We start from the raw sequence: 19,488 nt of genomic DNA on the forward strand, positions 1-19,488 counted from the left end.
TAGATCTTTTTTGAAGGACGTTAGTTATCAGAATGTTTGACATGGACTAGCAATGATTATTTTTTTCTATTTTTCAGGTGCTGGATGAGCTGCAGCGAGTAATCCAACCAACCAACTCCCAGTACATCTCTGAGATGAAGAGCAGATGGGAAGCCTTCTATTCAAAGGTCCAGTTTTATGGGGTGATGAAGAAAGCCATGAAGCCTCCTAAAACTTTGAATGGAGGTGAAATCACAATTGACTTGTTCATTTTATATAATAATGTGTCATGATAAGTTATTTATGGTACCACCTTGTCTTGTGCCTTTTTCATTAAGCCAGTGGCGCATGTCACAGCTGTGTTCCGAGCCCTGCCACTGCTCTTCCCGTCCAGCACCATGCCACCTAAGAAGCTGGGCTTAAGCAGCGAGGCTCTTTTCCATGTCCTTACGGTGAGATTTACAGACTTACTGCAATATTTTACACTATATGTTCCAGTTATTTATGCATACATTTTATGTCAGGTTTGGTTACTATGAGATAAATGTTTATCATTTCAAAAGGTCCAAAGGGGAAGTGTTCTCCATAGTGTATTTGTTGTAATACTAACTTCATTTGAACTAGCTGTGGTGCATTCAAATTTGCAGAGAGAGGGGGAGTGACATGCAGTAAATTAGCCGTCCGATGCGGGATTCGAACCGGGGCCAGCTGCCGCTTAACTCACTACGCTACCGACCGCCCCGTGACTATATATTTTGAAGTATATTTTGAAATTATGATTTCACCATTGTCCTAGTCCAGATGATGTCCAGGTCTAATCCTCTACATTCATTTGTGTTGTGCTTGTTTCCGAGGACAACTGCATGATCGCCATTAGAAACATGCCAGTGACCTTCAACACTGAGAGGTTCAATGAGGGACTGCTCTACCTCATGGCATTTTACTATGCCCTGCACCTCACTTACCCAAAGTGTATTTCCACACTTCTGTCAGTACTGCAAACAGAAATTCTCCAAGACTCTATTCATGAGCAAGATTTGACCCCTTCCTACAAAAAACCATTGGTGAGTGGAAGTCCTTCATTGAGTGAGTCTTTGTTTCTTGTGTGTTTGTGTATTGACTCTGCCCCACTCTCTATCTCATGCAAAACCTTCAAAGAAAGTCAAAGTTCTGTTTCAGAAAATATTGTGCAATAACTGCAGTTGCAAAGTTATGTTGCTTGTTAATTGTTATAATATGCTGCTACAATAGCTGATATAACTTTTTGTTTTTGATGGATGTTAAATTAAGCAATTGTTTTGCAAAGTTAATATTAAATGAGAATGTTTTGGTGTCTAATTTAGGACAAAGTCACTTTAAGTAACTTAACCTTTAAAAAAAGTGGGTTTTCATTGCTTTTTATAGAAGACCTTACTTAAGTCTTATTTTAAAGCCAATTTTAGTCTGTCCGAGGCAAGAACTTTGTGCTTACTGTAAGAATTCTTGTCAAGTAAAAAAAAGCTTACTTCATTGGTAAATTCTTTTGCTTGATGTAAGATAATTTGATTGAATTTAAGAATATTTTGCTTCTTTCTAGTAGGTCTGTTTTTGCAGTGTACTGTTAAGGGTTTATTGTTCTACTGTTTATATATTAAGCTAAGAGTTTTACTGTTTACTATTTACTGTTTACTTTATATATTTAGCTAAGAGTCTATTGTTTATCTTATATTGTATTTTCTTCATATCTCCTTTATTTTGTATACAAGTGTCTGTATGCTACCTTGAGGGAGTCATTCCAAAGGGATCAATAAAGTGCAGTCTAAGTCTTTTGGCAGAAACTCCTACAGCAGATGTTTATCTGATAGTGCTCTAGCCAAATTTAAGGAAGTGATTCTTTCAGTATTGAATTCAATGCCATGTCTCAATGTAGCAGAGTACTTGTCTGATTAAAGACAAAATCCATCACCTCTTGCCCTCAACAGGCACTGACCTGCGTTCTTACACAGCAAGTTTGAAAACAGCTGTAAAACCTGATATATATTTATTTTATTCAACCAGTCTGCTCAAGGATGTTTTACCTCTAGTTAGTAATTCGTTATTGGATATGATTAATCTGTCTTTATTATCAGGATATGTACCACAGTCCTTTAAGGTAGCTGTAATTAAACCTCTTCTTAAAAAGCCCACTCTAGACCCAGAGGTCTTAGCCAACTACAGACCGATATCAAACCTTCCCTTTCTGTCTAAGATACTTGAGAAAGCTGTAGCTAATCAGCTGTGTGACTTTCTCCATAACAATAGTCTATTTGAGGATTTTCAGTCAGGATTTAGAGTGCATCATAGCACAGAGACCGCATTAGTCAAAGTTACAAATGACCTCCTAATGGCATCAGACAAAGGACTCATCTCTGTACTTGTCCTGTTAGATCTTAGTGCTGCATTTGACACCATTGACCATCAAATTCTTTTACAGAGACTGGAACATCAAACTGGCATCAAAGGAACCGCCCTAAGCTGGTTTAAGTCGTATTTTTTAGATCGATCTCAGTTTGTTCACGTCAATGATGAATCCTCCATGCAGACCAAAGTTTGTCATGGAGTCCCACAAAGTTCTGTACTAGGACCACTTCTATTCAGTTTATATATGCTTCCTTTGGGGAAGAGTTAGCTAAACTTCTAGCGTGCCTTAAGGATATGAAAAATTGGATCAGTCTGTCCCACTGACAGAGTTGCTGTTCCTGATTGGTCCACTGGGGGTTGCTCTGTCCAAATAAAAGCAGCAGGCTGCTGCATGAACTGGTCACATGATTACAAACAGGAAGTGACACAACACAGATCATCTGACCTCACCAGAGAAAGAGTCTGACCAACGTGGAGAAAAACTTTGTTTCTTTTGAGTCAGTTAAACACTGATCAACTGACCATTGTCCACCATGAACAAAGGCTCTAAAAGTTCCACAGTTCCAATTCCACAGATTTCACAACATTTATTGAGAAGTAGCTGATAAGTAACGTGACAGCAGCCAGAACATCCTCGCAGCCTCTTTACTTGGCGCACAGGTTGGAACGCTAATTGGCACGTGCGTGCGCTGTAACCTGTGGAAAATAAGAGTGTCTTGTGTCCCTCTTGCAATGGACAAATATGTTTCATTAAATAAATAAAAAACAAAACCAAACAAGGTCGGCTCAAATAACAAATAGCCTAAAAAATGTGAATGCACATCAACGGCATGTGGAAACAGATCTGCGCTGCTGTATACATTAGTTACGGCAGGTTGCCTGTTTCATGACAGACACCAGGAGATGCAGCAGTGGGCGTAATAACAGCACATGGAAGCAAATTAATGTTTTAAATTAAATTAAATGCATTTTTAAAGTTAAATAACGTTTATTTTTAATATAATATGAAACTTAGAACAGGAGAAGGGCTGGGCTGCAGAGTTGAGTCTTTTATACTGAAAGAGACACAGAGAGAGAAAAGGGAACTTCCTGACTACCTCAGAGTGTCAGTCATGTGCTTGGGATACACCCACCCCTTTATACACATATATAGGTGTTTTCGTCATACTCACTGCAGTGTCACTGTCGTCTTCATTGTCATGGCAGTGTGCACCATCAGAGATACCTCATGGTTCGTCTACATCCTTGTCATTCAGTCGAGAGGCGTGACGCTGGAAGGAAAATACTCATATCAGTGCATGTCCTGATTCCTCTGCTCTGTGTTCTACCTGTTCTACCTCAGAGGTCAGAGGTCAGGGCATTCAGACAGTAGAAGGAAATGTGACCTGAAATGTTGAAAACATCCAGAGCTTTTTCTTCAGCGTTAGCAAAAATTACAAAGTGCTCAGATGATGTCTTTAAATTTTTTATCAGCAGCACTGCCACTCTGTGTGCACCGCCCACCCCACATCCTCCCCCACCTCCACCTCACCATCCCCCACCCCCCTCTGAGAGGACTGATAAATTATTCAGAGCAAGCTGAGGTCAACACTGAAACACAGAAACACTGCAGCTCACAACACCAACTTATTATTATACTGAAATAACTGTTTGTTCAGGTCCAGGACCAGTTCGAGTTCCAGGTTCAGGACCTGGGCTGTGTGCTGATTCTGATGCAGTGGTCACACACATTGATGCAGCATCAAGTGACGGCTGCTATACTCACTTAATCACAGGTGGTGCTGTAATGAATCCTGATGAGGTTCACACGAGCTGGCAAGCTGACCAGCTTCACACTCTTTACTGTCAGTAAAGAGTGTGAAGCTCTGAGCTCTGATCAACCCGCGGTGCTTCATGTTGTTTTGGTGTGGCACTTTAAATCATTTACAACTTGATTTATTTACATGAAAGGATGCAATCCAATTTTAACAAACATATCGGTACGGCTGATTCTGGTCCTGTTACTCAGATCAAAACTACATGTTATAGTACCGCTCGCCGCTGACATCAACAGCTAACTGTCTGAACACCTTCAGACGTTTGATCTTTGTAACATTTTATTGATGTTCAGGTGTTGTCACGTAGTCCTCACTGATCCTGTTGTCACTGAGGACAGATCCAGGTCCAGCAGCACCTTCATCGTCCATCTGCAGCTCTTGCAGGAGAAACATGTAGTTTGTTGTGGGGGGTCGTTCCCTCTTCAGAGAGCAGATGCAGGCAGCTGATTGGTCAGCATAGTGCTGCTGCTGACTCAGCAACTTCCAACTGAGAAAGTCCCAATGGACCACACACACACACACACACACACACACACACACACACACACACACACACACACACACACACACACACACACAGCTGATTGTTGTAAACAAAATGAAGCTGGATGTCTCATTTCTTCTGGTTTCATTTGTTCTGATGGAGACTTTACAGGTCAAACTGGTTCTGATGGAAATATAAACACAATTGGACTAAATTACAGATACAGCAATAGATGTAACGTAGAATAAAACAATGAAAAATATGATATTAGCGTCTTCTTAGCATGTTGTTAACATGTCATACAATTAGACTGTAAGTGTGTCTTTGCTAATAATAATAATAATAGAAATAGTGTTAATGATGTCATGTTGCATTAGCAACACCGGATTCTGATCAACATTTTCAACACCTCACTGGAGACATGTCACGTCACATGACACAGCCTGCTTCAAGACCTCAAGTCATTCGTGTTCCCAAGAAGCCAAGGACCACAGACTGAACCACTTCAGACCGTCGCCCTGACCTCTGTGGTCATGAAGACCTTTGAGTGCCATCACTGACTCCTCCTGGACCCCCTGCAGTTTGCCTACAGAGCCAACAGACAATGCGGTCAACTTGGCCCTCCACTACATCCTCCAGCACCTGGACTCCACAGGAACCTACGCCAGGATCCTGTTTGTGGATTTCAGCTCTGCCTTCAACACCATCATCCCAGCTTCAGGAGAAGCTCTCCCAGCTGAGTGTGCCTGACTCCACCTGCAGGTGGATCACAGATTTCCTGTCAGACAGGAAGCAGCGCATGAAGCTGAGGAAACATGCACAAGTTCACGGATGACACCACCCTCACCAGACTCATCTCTGTCTGTGACAATCCGCCTACAGGTTGGAGATTGACCATCTGGTGACTTGGTGCAGCCACAACAACTTAGAGTTCAACGCTCTAATGACAGTGGAGCATGTAAACTATGTAAAAAATGTAATCTATTACCCTGTAATCTATTACTCTATTCTCTGTGACTCCCAGACTGAGACTGTGGAGTCTTTCCTCTTCCTGTGAAGCATCATCTCCAGGACCTCCAGTGGGAGCTGAACATCAGCTCTCTCATTAAGACAGCACAGCAGAGGAATGTCCTGCTGCAGCTGAACACAAACAATGCACTTCTACACCTCCATCATCGAGTCTATCCTCCATCACCATCTGATAGGCGGCTGCCACCGCCAAGGACATGGGCAGACTGCAGTGTGTCATTCGGCCTACAGAGAAGCGGATTGGCTGCAATCTCCTGTCTCTCCAGGACCTGCACGCCTCCAGGCCTCTGAGGTGTGTATTGCATAGTATCTACACATTTATAATGTTCTGCACACTGTGAACTCTCATTGTTGTTATGTTATTATGTATATGTATATATATATATTTATGCTTGATTTTCTTATATTTTTAGATAATGTTTCTTATGCACCAATCACATTAAGACAAACTTGGCAATAAACCTGATTCTGATTCAGGGGAGGTCAGCACCAGGAGTCCACATGTAAAGATGAGAGTAAGTCTGCTGAGTCATCAAGGGAAGTCTGCTGTGGTCAGATCTCAATATGTAAATTAGGTGGGCGGGGCTGTCTGAGATTAATTGTTTTATTGATAAGTCATTGTTTTTATTAAATACATGTTTACAGGCAAAGAACAGAGATCCAATAAGAGGTAGGTAGGGGTAGGTCAAGTGTGTTTGTCTGTGTCTGTGTGTGTTTCCTCATGATGAACTTCTGTCTCTTTTCTCAGAGGACAATTAAACATCAGACAGACAGGCAGACAGACAGAGAGATAGGTGAGCCAGACAGGCAGACACACAGGTGATCTCAGACAGGGGTTTTCCTTCTCTAGTCTTTCCTGATGGGATGATGATCAAGATATCTGCCTTGTTGATGCTTGTGAACCTGCAGTAGTGGTTTCACATTTTTCTCATGTCCTCAAAGAAGATTCTGGAGGTCGTGAAGGTTCCAGAGGTTCTGGATTCTGGAGGTCCATTCTGCATATAGGCTGTGAGGACATGGACCAGAGAAGCTGTGGAGCATCTGCGATGTGTACAGGACTGCTACCAACAGCCTGGATGAGTCCACAGAGGCTGACATCCTACTGCCGTGTACCTGACTGGACATTTTATTATGGACGTTTCCTTTACTCTCCTGTCTGTCTGTCTTTAACTGTCTGGTCTCACAGTTGAAAGCTGTCCAGAGTTCCCAGAGAGTCCTCAGTGAGTTCATTCAGCTACATCTCCGTGTATACTATGTATGTATACTATGGCTACTGTGTTAGAGGTTAATTCTAATGTATGTTTGCATCTATCTATCTATCTGTCTGTCTGTCTGTCTGTCTGTCTGTCTGTCTGTCTGTCTGTCTGTCTGTCTGTCTGTCTGTCTGTCTGTCTGTCTGTGGAAAATGGCCACAGAAGTTAAGAGCAGATTGGTGTCAGTTATGATACAAACGAAGGTGTGCTGTTAAACATGAGAAAACCAACAATAAACACCTGATGTAAGATGGGAAATAGACATTCATCACAGAGGATAGAGAGTCATGTCATGTGTCTCCGTATCTTAATTAGAAATGCTTGATTTAATTGTTCCAGACCTGATTTAACATTCTAGTGTTGATTTAATATTCCAGTACTAAATTGGCAGTCAGTCAGTGTGCTGCTCACGTTGCTGTTCCGTCTTCAGCTCCAGCTGACATTCAAAGAGAATATTCTCTTCATTAGCATTAACAGCACCTGGTTCGCTGCTGTTAATAATTCAGTAGCTGCTTGATTGGATGCATAAGTGTTACATCACTGTTTCCATGCGGTGACAGACAGATAGACACTCACCACTTCACCTTGTCTTTCAGTTTCAGTCGCTGAAACTGAATTTTAGTCATTAGCAACAGGGCTCAGAGAGAAAGAAAGAAAGAAAGAAAGAAAGAAAGAAAGAAAGAAAGAAAGAAAGAAAGAAAGAAAGAAAGAAAGAAAGAAAGAAAGAAAGAGTCTTGTGTTAATGAGGTATCTGAACTCATCAATGTTCCTCATCTGATGATTCCAACCTGTTACCCAGCAGGCCTTTCAGGTGTCTACTGCAGCAGCATAATACATTCAGTATGTGTGGCTCTGTGTTTGTACGTCACACGCCTATGTCTCACTTCACATCATCTGTTCTTTGTGGACTTTGTGGACCTAATTTAGACCTAACACACACAGTAATACACACACAGCAAGATGTCAAAGGTCAGCCCTGTTGTTGTGAACACATGAAGAACAAAGAAGAAGAAAGATATGGTTTCAAGATGAAACATTTAAAAAAGTTTAGATGTAAGTAAATCCTCTTCACTGGACCTTTCAGACAACACGCCAGAACTTTAAAAGGATGCGTTGGACCTTTAAGTCAACATGCCAGACGTCAGAGACAACGCTGGACCTTTAAGATGACGTTTCAGACCATTAAGTCGTAAACTGTTTTTATGTTCTGGAGTCTAAAGTTTTATTTTGGAAATTGACCTTCCTTCCTGCTCTGCGTTGTTTGTTCACAGAGCTGAGCAGAGAGACTCTTCTGAAGCACGCCACAGCGCCTCAGGTGATCAGGTGATCATCGTCTAGAAGGGACGCCATCAGCTCCATGCAAAAGACAATAGACAATGGCAATAGACTTGAGGAGAGGGAGAGAGAAAAGAGCCAATCTGCAGCTATTCTACCCGGGCAGAGGGCCCGGCCATTCCCGGGCCACAGCGTGCCAGTGCACCAGCGCCACCATCTGTTCTGGAGAAACCCATACAGCTGGGCAGAGCCCGTCTATCTCTGGAAGAACATCAGCGGCACCTGCAATCGGATATAAAACAACTCTACAGAAAAAGTAGAGGTGCATCGACTGCAGACAGTCTGGACACTTTCTCCCGTCCTGACCTCTCATGTACACAGAACTCATCACGGCAGAGCAGAGGACTTTCCACCCAGTGTTGGTGGATTCTGGGACACGAGAGCTTCATGGACCGAGAGCTGGCAGAGTGGCTGGGTCTAAAATTTGTCTCCCTGTCTGTGTCTCTGGAAGCCAGTGCCCTCGGCGGTCCCTACTACTACGTGTCTGGGACATTCCAGCCTGGTTGTTTTGGCTTGAAATAGATCTATTCCCAGCAAGCAATAAGAAGTTTGCCGTTTGACCTTCTGGTCATGATCTGGTCACCTTCCAGTTAAATGATGTGAAGAGATTGTGAAAGGGTGTTATGTAACTGAGATATTAATGTTTTGTTTGTAACAGAAGTAAGAGCCAGAGTGTGTCCACAGTGCGCCAAGTCACGTATTGAAGAGAGAGAGAGAGAGAGAGAGAGAGAGAGAGACAGAGAGAGAGAGAGACAGAGAGAGAGAGAGAGAGAGAGAGAGAGAGAGAGAGAGAGATAAAAGAGGGCTGAGGATAGTCATCGGGGCCCGTTGACCTGCAGGTCTAGGACAGCACGTCATTTGCATTTCAGTTTGTAATAAATATATATAATATAAAGAGTACCTGTATCCAGATTGATCGCTTCAGCCACTATAGAGTTTTGGCATCACAAACAGGAGTGTGGTGTAAAGGTTAGCAGGACTAGCAGTGTACTTAGACCATGGTGTCGAGCAGAGTGTCTATTATTTTTTGGAGCATCGTCATATTTGCAACATACTGAATATGCATTTGAATATAAAACAAACATACAAGACTGTAATGAGTTAGATGTGAGAGTGAGACCAGAGAGTGCAGAGCTGGGGAAACCTGGCAGAGTGCCACTGCTGCCTGTGGGACAGTTTGAGTGTGTGAAGACTGGTGATATGTTTTCAGGGAGAGTGAATGCTGCCAAGTGTAGTTATAAATGGAATTTAGATGTTAACTGTTCTAAACCTACATTGCGACTGACCCAACAGATTAAAGGATCATCATTATCGTCAGTATGTGTTCCTGCATGTCGCTATTATGATCAGACTATAGTGTTGGCAGACCAATTTTGGTGGTGTGAGAGACAAATGTTGCATTCTGTTCTCCCCACAGATTAGTCTGGTAGATGTGCAAGGGTACCGGCAGTGCAGGAGTTAATTGTATTTCCCCAGGATCAGGATAGGGAAAATGATAGTACAGTAACGAGAGTGAAGAAAGGTTTCACCTCTAACTCTAGGGTGTATATGGATCTGATTGGCCAGCCTAGAGGGATTCCAGATCTGAAATTAAATCAGGATTTGAGTCTATTTTGTCATGGATAACTACTAATAAGAATACAGAGTGGTTAAACAACAACAATTTATTATGATCAACCAACAAAAGAAGAGACTGACTCGGACAGTGACAGTGACCAGTAGAAGGAGGCGGATGATGGCAGCCAAAGCCCAACAGAGTGGCATGCAGACAGAGAGTCTTTGTCACCAACGAGGGATCAAAGTCTCTACCTAAAAACTTTTGCGTCACGAACAGAGACGCACCACTGTCGGTCTCCTCACTGGATTTAATTAAAACAATATTTCTCAGTTTGCTAAAATTTGCTAAACCTACAGAAACGATGGACATGTCGCTGGACAACTTTTTCACTATGCCCAAAAAGAGAGATACTCGGAAAAAGAACAAGTCGGTGGCTGGTGAACCGCTAGCTAACCCAGATGACGAAACAGAGCCAGAGCTAGCTAACGAAGAGGAGCCAGAATCCTGTACCAAGCCAGGACAAGTTCTCCAGCCCCACTGACGATGGCACAGTGATTAGGCAGGTGACGGGTAATATTAAGGAGATGTTGGACACTACACTTGCTAATATCCTGAAACCAGTCACAGAGATGTCAGAAAAGCCAGACAAAATAGTAGACAGACTAGGGGCAGTGGAACAACGAGTCTCCGACTTGGAGGATAATGCAGCGGCTAATACACCACGACTTGAATTGGTGGAGTCAGTGCTGAAAAAAGCAATGGAAAAACTTGAAAATTATGAGAACCAGAGTTGACGACAAAACTTCAGAATTATTGGACTGAAAGAAGGTAAAAATCCACCCGTGCTTTTTAAGAAATTGATTCCAGAGGTCTTGAACATGGACATGCAAGGGGATCGGCTGAAAATAGAACAAGCTCACCATGTGGGACCTCCAGTGGGATCCACCGGCAGACAGGGCCCCCACACGGTCCTGAGGCTTCATGACTACACGGACAGACAGAGGATCTTGCAAGCAGCAAGAAACAGGGGTAGAGTTTCCACGGATGGTCAAGTAGTGTCTTTTTACCAGGACTTTTCTGGGGAGATTGTAAAGCGACAACAAGAATCTGCAGACACGCGCAGAAGGCTCCAGGAAGCGGTGATCAAATACGCCTTTGTGTATCCAGCTGTAATTAAGGTTCTCCCTCCAAATGGAAAACCGATCTCCCTTCCCACAATGAAGGAAATCAACGACTACGTGAAGACACTCCCGACCCAGTGACTATCAATCCACCTGTAATCAGGGAAATTATATCATCTGCCTCTTCTTATACAAATGAATGGAGAACGTCTCGTATAATGGACAGTGAGTAGTATATAAAGTATATTAAGATAATTTCTGTATCTTAATTTAAACACACTTATACATGTATATTTCTCAGTTTACTTGAGTTGCTGTGTATCACTATTATTTACACAGTCGTTGACACACTGGCAGTATGGTTAAGACATAACCCAGATTGAGAGACCTGACATACTCTTCTCTTTTTTTCTCTCTCTCTCTCTTACTTTGTTTCATTTGCCCCCTCAGCTGTACTGATATAGCTAGAGTATGACAAGGTGTTTTTCTTGCCTCTGTTTTAGCCATGTTAGCTTGGTATTATCCAAGCTTTAGTTTGTTTTTGCTTGGATCATTCTGGTGTTTTTCCTTTCAGGACCAGGCAGGATTTCAGATTAAAAGCATATCCAAATTATGTTATAAATTAAATGAGTACATGAGGACAGGTATATTTTACATTTTATTCTACAAACAAAAGGGGTGCAGTTATATTAGTTCATAGATTGTTGCCATGTACAGCTAAAGATAGTTACAAAGATACAAATGGAAGGATAGTTCTAGTAAAAGGAGAACTATATGGAGAATCAGTATTGTTAGGAAATGTTTATGCTCCTAATGTCTATGATGAGGAATTTTTTGCCTTCCTACTCAGTAAAACTGCTGAAATGGACTGTACAAATATGATAATTGGAGGTGACTTTAACTGTTATCTTTCTCCCTCTTTAGATAAAGAACCCCCTCATCAGTCAAAATCTGGCAGAGCACTACAAAATTGTCTTGAGATACTGAACTTGTTAGATGGTTGGAAATACATCAATCAAAATAACAAAAGTTACACATTTTATTCTCCACCTTACTTGTCATTCTCACGAATTGACTATATATTTATATCTGAACACCTAGCCTATGTAGTAGAACAGTCTGACATTGGATCCATTGCCCTTTCAGACCATGCTCCTATCACTCTGGCAATGCAGCCTCTCAGGCCCTCAGAGCGATCATTCTCTTGAAAAAATTAATGCATCGCTGTTTCATGACGATAATGTCATCAAATTCTTGGAAACGCAGACAGACCTCTTGTTACATCCGGCCTAGGGGAACCGAACACAACAAAGAAAGGATGCTGCCCTCTTTCCCCACTTCCAAGGAATGACCAGGGCCACAGAGCTGTCCAACAAAAGATCATTTATTCAGTCTTGAAAAAAAAGTGTTAGCGTTGAGCTTCAGGGTGAGCATGGCCCAAACCAACAAACAAAAACAATCTGACCCAAACTAACTTACCTAACAGAAAACAAATTACAGGTTTCTAAGCAGAAAGCACCGTGGCAATAACACTGATAACTGGAAGTGACAGAATACGCTTACTGTAGTACATCAGGTTCATGAGAGTCCATCCCATGTTCCACATCAACCTTCTCAAGCCAGCTAAAGAAAGTCCACTGGTCCCAGTCTCCAGACCCCCACCACATCCCAGGTCATTTAGTAGGGGCCCTGTGTATGCGGTTGCTGGCAGTCCGGAGGAGGGGCCAGTACTTGGTGGACTGGGAGGGTTACAGTCCCGAGAGTGGTCATGGGTGCCGTTCAGCTAGTCCCCTCTCCGCCCATTCCAGCTTCCTAGTTTCCCGCCTTGTGTTTGTCCCACCCCTAATTACCCACACCTGTGTCTGATCTGCTCATCACCCCAGTGTATTTAAGCTCTTTGTTCCCCTTCCCTAGTGCCAGATTGTTAGAGTCCTTTGTGTCCTACTTTCCAGCATTTCTTCCTAGTGTATTTATGGTTACCGGTTTTTGGGTCTCATCTGTTTTTGACCCCACCTTTGCCTCAGGCCTTTTGAATTGTTTGCCTGATTACCTGACTTGATTTTTGTGTACCGAATCTCTGCCGTGTCCCGAGTGCTGCATTTGAGTCCTGTCTCAGTGCTGTATAACACACACATCATATGACACACAGAAACACACAGTAACACACATGGTAAGACACACAGAAACACACACAGTAACACACATGGCACAGTGAAAACACTGCCAGGTCACCTGTAAACCTCAGTGCAAACAATGTGTCAGGTTCTCTGTAGAACGCAGTGAAAATCCTGTAAGGTCACCTGTAAAATGCAGTAAAAACAGTGGAACAGAACAAACACACACAGGAAGTTGTTTTTTGAAGCCGTCTGAATCATTATCTGTCTGCAGGGAGTCCAGCCATGGTCAACTACATCCCCCTTACCTCTCTGCAGGGGGCGGAGCATGATATGAGACCAGTTGGGGGGCAGGGGTGGGTTGGTGTGGCGCTCACGGCGTCCTTGCTAAGGTTTAATGAGGGCGAGCAGCCGAGTACACCGCATTTCTCTGCTCATTAATGCTTGCTGACGACGCCCCCGGCTCTCACAGCCGCTGCCTTAACGAATGTGGAGATGAAGGCAGCGTGGGTGCCGTCATGACGACAGGGACAGCTGAGGGCGGACAGCAAATTTTAAAGATGGCCACTCTCATTACTGAACAGAGTTCAGATGTTTGAGTTTTTCAAAGCCGCAGGAAGGAAAACCATTCCACGAAAACCAGAACCAGAGTCAGAGAACTCTGAAATCATCTAAGACACAAACTCCTCCACTTGTCTGTCTCCTGCTCCACCTGAACTCACAATGATCATAAAATGAACACTGATAAATTAAATTGAACGATCTTTGTGAGGAAACAAACTAGAAGCTGCTGGAGCTCAACATACAAGTGTAATCTGTACACATGTCTCATCTTTATAAATATAAACGTATATGTATTATATATATACGCTTATATTCAATATTTATATTTTGACAATGGAACGCACTGTTCCAATTCAGAGAAGGTTCGCAATGACTGAACCTGAACTGAGACACTGTGTGAAAAAAGTTCTTCAAAGTTGTGTGTATTTGTTTGTGTATTTGTGTTTGTGTATCTGTGTGTATATTTGTGTCTGTAGACGTCCTGCAGTGGTCCTCTTCCACAGAACACCATACAGATCCGCAACTTCTCCCTGCTGCTCAAACACACACACACACACACACACACACACACACAGTGTGAGACACTGTAATGGTTTGTAGATGTGTTCTGATTGGCTAACTCGGGCCAACTGTCTCCACCACCCACTGCTCCGATGTTGTTGTCATGGTAACAGTTACCAAAGGTAGCTGCCGTAGTACACCACAATGTTGGAGTGTTTACAGTCTTTCATCATCAGGATCTCCCCCTGCACCATGCCAAAGACCTCATCTAACACACACACAAACACACACACATACACACACAGTGATGTAGTGAAGTGATACAGTGATGCAGTGGAGTGGTACAGTGATACAGCGAAGTGATGCAGTGATATAGTGAAGTGATACAGTGATGCAGTGATACAGTGAAGTGATGCAGTGATACAGTGAAGTGATGCAGTGATACAGTAAAGTGATGCAGTGATACAGTGAAGTGATGCAGTGATGTAGTGAAGTGATGCAGTGATGTAGTGAAGTGATGCAGTGATACAGTGATACAGTGAAGTGATGCAGTGATACAGTAAAGTGATGCAGTGATACAGTGAAGTGATGCAGTGATGTAGTGAAGCGATGCAGTGATACAGTAAAGTGATGCAGTGATACAGTGAAGTGATACAGTGAAGTGATGCAGTGATACAGTGAAGTGATGCAGTGATACAGTAAAGTGATGTAGTGATACAGTGAAGTGATGCAGTGATCTAGTGGAGTGGTACAGTGATACAGTGAACTGATAGAGTGAAGTGATGCAATGATACAGCGAAGTGATGCAGTGAAGTGATGCAGTGATATAGTGAAGTGATGCAATGATACAGCGAAGTGATGCAGTGATATAGTGAAGTGATACAGTGAAGTGATGCAGTGATGCAGTGGAGTGATGCAGTGATACAGTGATACAGTGAAGTGATACAGTGAAGTGAATATTCAATATTTATATTTTGACAATGTAACGCACTGTTCCAATTCAGAGAAGGTTCGCAATGACTGTACCTGAACTGAGTGATGCAATGATACAGCGAAGTGATGCAGTGAAGTGATGCAGTGGTATAGTGAAGTGATACAGTGAAGTGATGCAGTGATACAGTGAAGTGATGCAGTGATGTAGTGGAGTGATGCAGTGGTACAGTGAAGTGATGCAGTGATACAGTGAAGTGATGCAGTGATGTAGTGAAGTGATGCAGTGATATAGTGAAGTGATGCAGTGATGTAGTGAAGTGATGCAGTGATACAGTTAAGTGATGCAGTGATACCGTGAAGTGATGCAGTGATACAGTGAAGTGATGCAGTGATACAGTGAAGTGATGCAGTGATATAGTTAAGTGATGCAGTGATACAGTAAAGTGATGCAGTGATGTAATAAAGTGATTCAGTGATGTAGTGAAGTGATGTACTGATGTAGTGGAGTGGTACAGTCATACAGTGAAGTGATGCAGTGATACAGTAAAGTGATGCAGTGATGCAATAAAGTGATTCAGTGATGTAGTGAAGTGATGTACTGATGTAGTGGAGTGGTACAGTCATACAGTGAAGTGATGCAGTGATGTAGTGGAGTGGTACAGTCATACAGTGAAGTGATGCAGTGATGTAGTGAAGTGATGCAGTGATACAGTGAAGTGATGCACAGATGTTACAGTTTCAGTTTCCTGTTTGATTACTACCTGGCTCCAGTGTAATGACCTTGATGCAGCCAGTTCTCCAATGCTGCTGCTCCTTCCCTGACAGACGAACAGACAGACAGGATATTTCATTCTGTCATTTGCTTTGTATTTTTTTCTTTTTTGCTACTACAGATTTGTGCAAATTCAGTTTATTTAAACCTGATCTTGAACAAGACACACACTCACACTCTGAACGTGTATGAGCGCAGAGGACATATTAATTGATCGATGCTGCTGCTTGAGAGAGAGACTGTGTGTGTGTGTGTGTGTGTGTGTGTGTGTGTGTGTGTGTGTTGGTTCAACACAGTTCAGTTCTTGTCAAAACTGATCAATAAGATGATTATCAATCCAGACCCTGATCACTGTGGCTTCAAATTTTGACATTTGATCAGCTTAGTTTGACAGAGAAGCTGTGGAGAATTCAGATGTTCATTATCAGTCTGAGTATTATTATGAGTATTATTATTAATGAATGTGACAGACTTACTGCCACCGGGGTTCTCTCAGTACAAATACTCTCAAACTGATGCCGTTTATCAGGCTCCTTTATTGGTTAGGGCGACACGCCACAAACATCACACACACAAAACAGCTCGCAGACCTTTTCTGCATCTCGCAGCCGTCTGCTGTGTGTGTGTTTTCCAGGCTCATCCACTCCTGCCTGGTCCAGCATGCTACTGATAAAGGGGAGAGTGATAGTTAACAATGTGCAGGTGTGCTAATCATCTTCCCTTGCACTGCTCTCCTGAGCCCTCTCCACACCTCTCTCCTGCAGCTGATGCACCACGCCCCCTCCACAATAAATATCAGTAATAATCAGTATTAGTAATATAAAACTGGCTTCGGTCTCGTCAGATCAAGTTTGAAGCAGTGGAAGGCTTTTATTGTATTGTGAAACAGCTACAGGGAGTGTGTGTGTGTGTGTGTGTGTGTGTGCAGGTTGAAGGACAAACTGGATGAATTATTAAGAGAGCTGGGAGATTTTTGGTCACTGATGGACGAAGTGACTTCACAGTTTTATTCTTCCGTCTCTGCAGTGGGACAGAAGGTGAACTTATCTGTAGGGATCTGAGGACCCGATGGAGGACAGACAGCGATCGATCCCCTCACTCCTCCGCCCTGACCTCCATCATCTCGCCACTTCAGCACTTCAACACAGCGATTATATTCACACCTCAGACTGAACACTGCTGCACTCTGAGTGTTAATTAAAGCACAGCTTATGATAGTCATGCAAAGATGGCATGATAACCCCCCCACACACACACACACACCACACACACACACACACACACACACACACACACCACACACACACTCTGATTCTCCCCCAACCCTGTGGAAGGTGAAGCAGCATCCATCCGGTTGGTCGATATAAGCTGATGGAGCTTCAGGAAGACAATCAATAACTTCTGATGGGGGGGGGGGTTATGCTAACAATGCTAATGACACACACACACACACACACACACACAGCTGAGGATCGTGGGAAATGGTCCACCCTGGTATTGATCAGTGAAGGTGAGGGGGCAGAGTGTGCGCTGCATCACTGATCAGCAGCAGAAAACAACATGTGTGGGATTCAAACCAATGACCTCGACTGCAGCTCATACACACTGCCTGCACAGCAGTATCTCAGTCTGTAGGGGAGGGTGTATGGAGGGTGGACTGTTAACTGGAGAGGTGCCAGTTCACCTCCTGGGTACTGCCGAGGTGCCCCTGAGCAACATACTGAACCCCTAACTGCTCCCAGGGCGGCACTACATGGCTATGTGTGTGTGTGTGTGTGTGTGTGTGTGTGTGTGTGTGTGTGTGTGTGTGTGTGAGAGAGAGAGAGCGAGAGAGAGAGAGTCTGTGTGTGTGTGTGTGTTTGTGATTTTATTTCAGGTAATGTAAAAACTGATTGAAAAAAGAATTTCCCCTCAAGAAATCAATAAAGTCAATATTAAAGGATCATGATCAGTGAACTGAATTTTCTGGTAATCTGTCTCAGATCAACTCCAGAACCTCCAGAGAATGAAGCCAGGACCAGATCATCACACTCTGGCTCTGGTTTTTCTGATTGATGAGAACATCATGTTACAGGAAGCTGCAGTTCAGCAGGGACGGCGATGAATTATTGATCAACCTGACAGACAAACTTTCATCTTTTCTGCCATCACGTCCAGTTTGACTCTGTCAGGACGACAGGCACAGTCACCTAAGATTACCCATGAGGCCACAGTCACCAGGACACCAGGGATACATGACTAACCGCCAAAGACAGACAGACCTGGTGTACACACACACACACACACACACACACACAGGTGTACACACTTTGTAGGCGTCCCCGTACGTCCCGCTGCAGACTGGCTGGATCAGCTGGAAGAACTCCTGCGGGTTTCTGCGGGAGATGTCCGGACAGCAGCTCATCTTCCCGCCAATTGTGACCGAACCCAGCCCACTGACCCGGACTGACATACACCAAACAGATGCTGTCAACACAACTTTACCATGGCTTCTTCCGCGCATGGGCGCTGCTCCACACAGCGACTGGCTGGGAGAATGGAGATGCCTTCAAGGCATGAGTGGGAAGTGGGAATTTAAACAACTCTACACTCTGAAAGTAAAAGTGGAGAACATGAGAGGTGAGGAACATGGTCAATACACTGGTATAATAACGTCATACAGATTCAGGTACACTCTGGAAATCAAAGAACTTTTATTGTGAATGTGTCAAGACTACTGAGAGAATAACAACAACAACAACAACAATAATAATATTAATAATAATAATAATAATAATTGTTGTTGTTGTTGTTGTTGTTGTGGTTGTTGATTATGTTTTTATGATTGGTGTTGTTGTTGTGGTGGTGATGGTTGTTATTGTGGTTGATTATGCTGTTGTTTTTGTGATTGTTATTGTGGTGGTGATTGTTGTGATTGTTCTTGGTCTTGTAATTGTTGTTGTTGTGGTTGATTATGTTGTTGTGTTGGCTGTTCTTGTTCTTGTGATTCCTATAGTTTCCAAAAGTAGATTGGGAGCCAGAGCTTTCAGCTATCAGGCTCCTCTTCTGTGGAACAAACTACCATTCTGGGCTCAGGAGGCAGACACGGTCAACACCTTTAAGAGTAGACTGAAGACTTTCCTCTTTGATAGAGCTTATAGTTAGTGCTGGCTCAGGTCATCCCTTAGTGATGCTGCCATAGGATTACACTGCAGGGGGACTGTCTCTCTCTCTCTTTCAGGGTTATGCCTAGTCAGGCACGGTATTGGTTGAAGATGCAGTCACATCTCCCTTTACTGAAAACTCTACTCAAACATTCTTTCTCTCTGTCTGTCTGTCTGTCTGTCTGTCTGTCTGTCTGTCTGTCTCTCTCTCTATTTATCTCTCTATTATCTGTCTACCCCCCCCCCTTCCCTCTATCCGCCCCTCTCTATCTTTAACTCAACTTTAAATTGTTAAATTAAATAGATGTTTACTGAGTCGTGTTGGTGTGCAGTGACTGAGAAGAGAGCGGTATAAACAGACAACAGGAGAGAGAGAGAGAGAGAGTCCACACCCAACTCAGCACTGTCAAGTCAGCCAGCGTGACATCATATTATCATTTCCGGTGTCTGATTTCAAAAGAAGACTCAGCAAGTAAACACTCAGGAATGATGTTGATGTAAAACTG

The sequence above is a fragment of the Larimichthys crocea genome, unplaced genomic scaffold (genome assembly GCF_000972845.2).
Source record: "Larimichthys crocea isolate SSNF unplaced genomic scaffold, L_crocea_2.0 scaffold532, whole genome shotgun sequence".
Taxonomy (NCBI): domain Eukaryota; kingdom Metazoa; phylum Chordata; class Actinopteri; family Sciaenidae; genus Larimichthys; species Larimichthys crocea.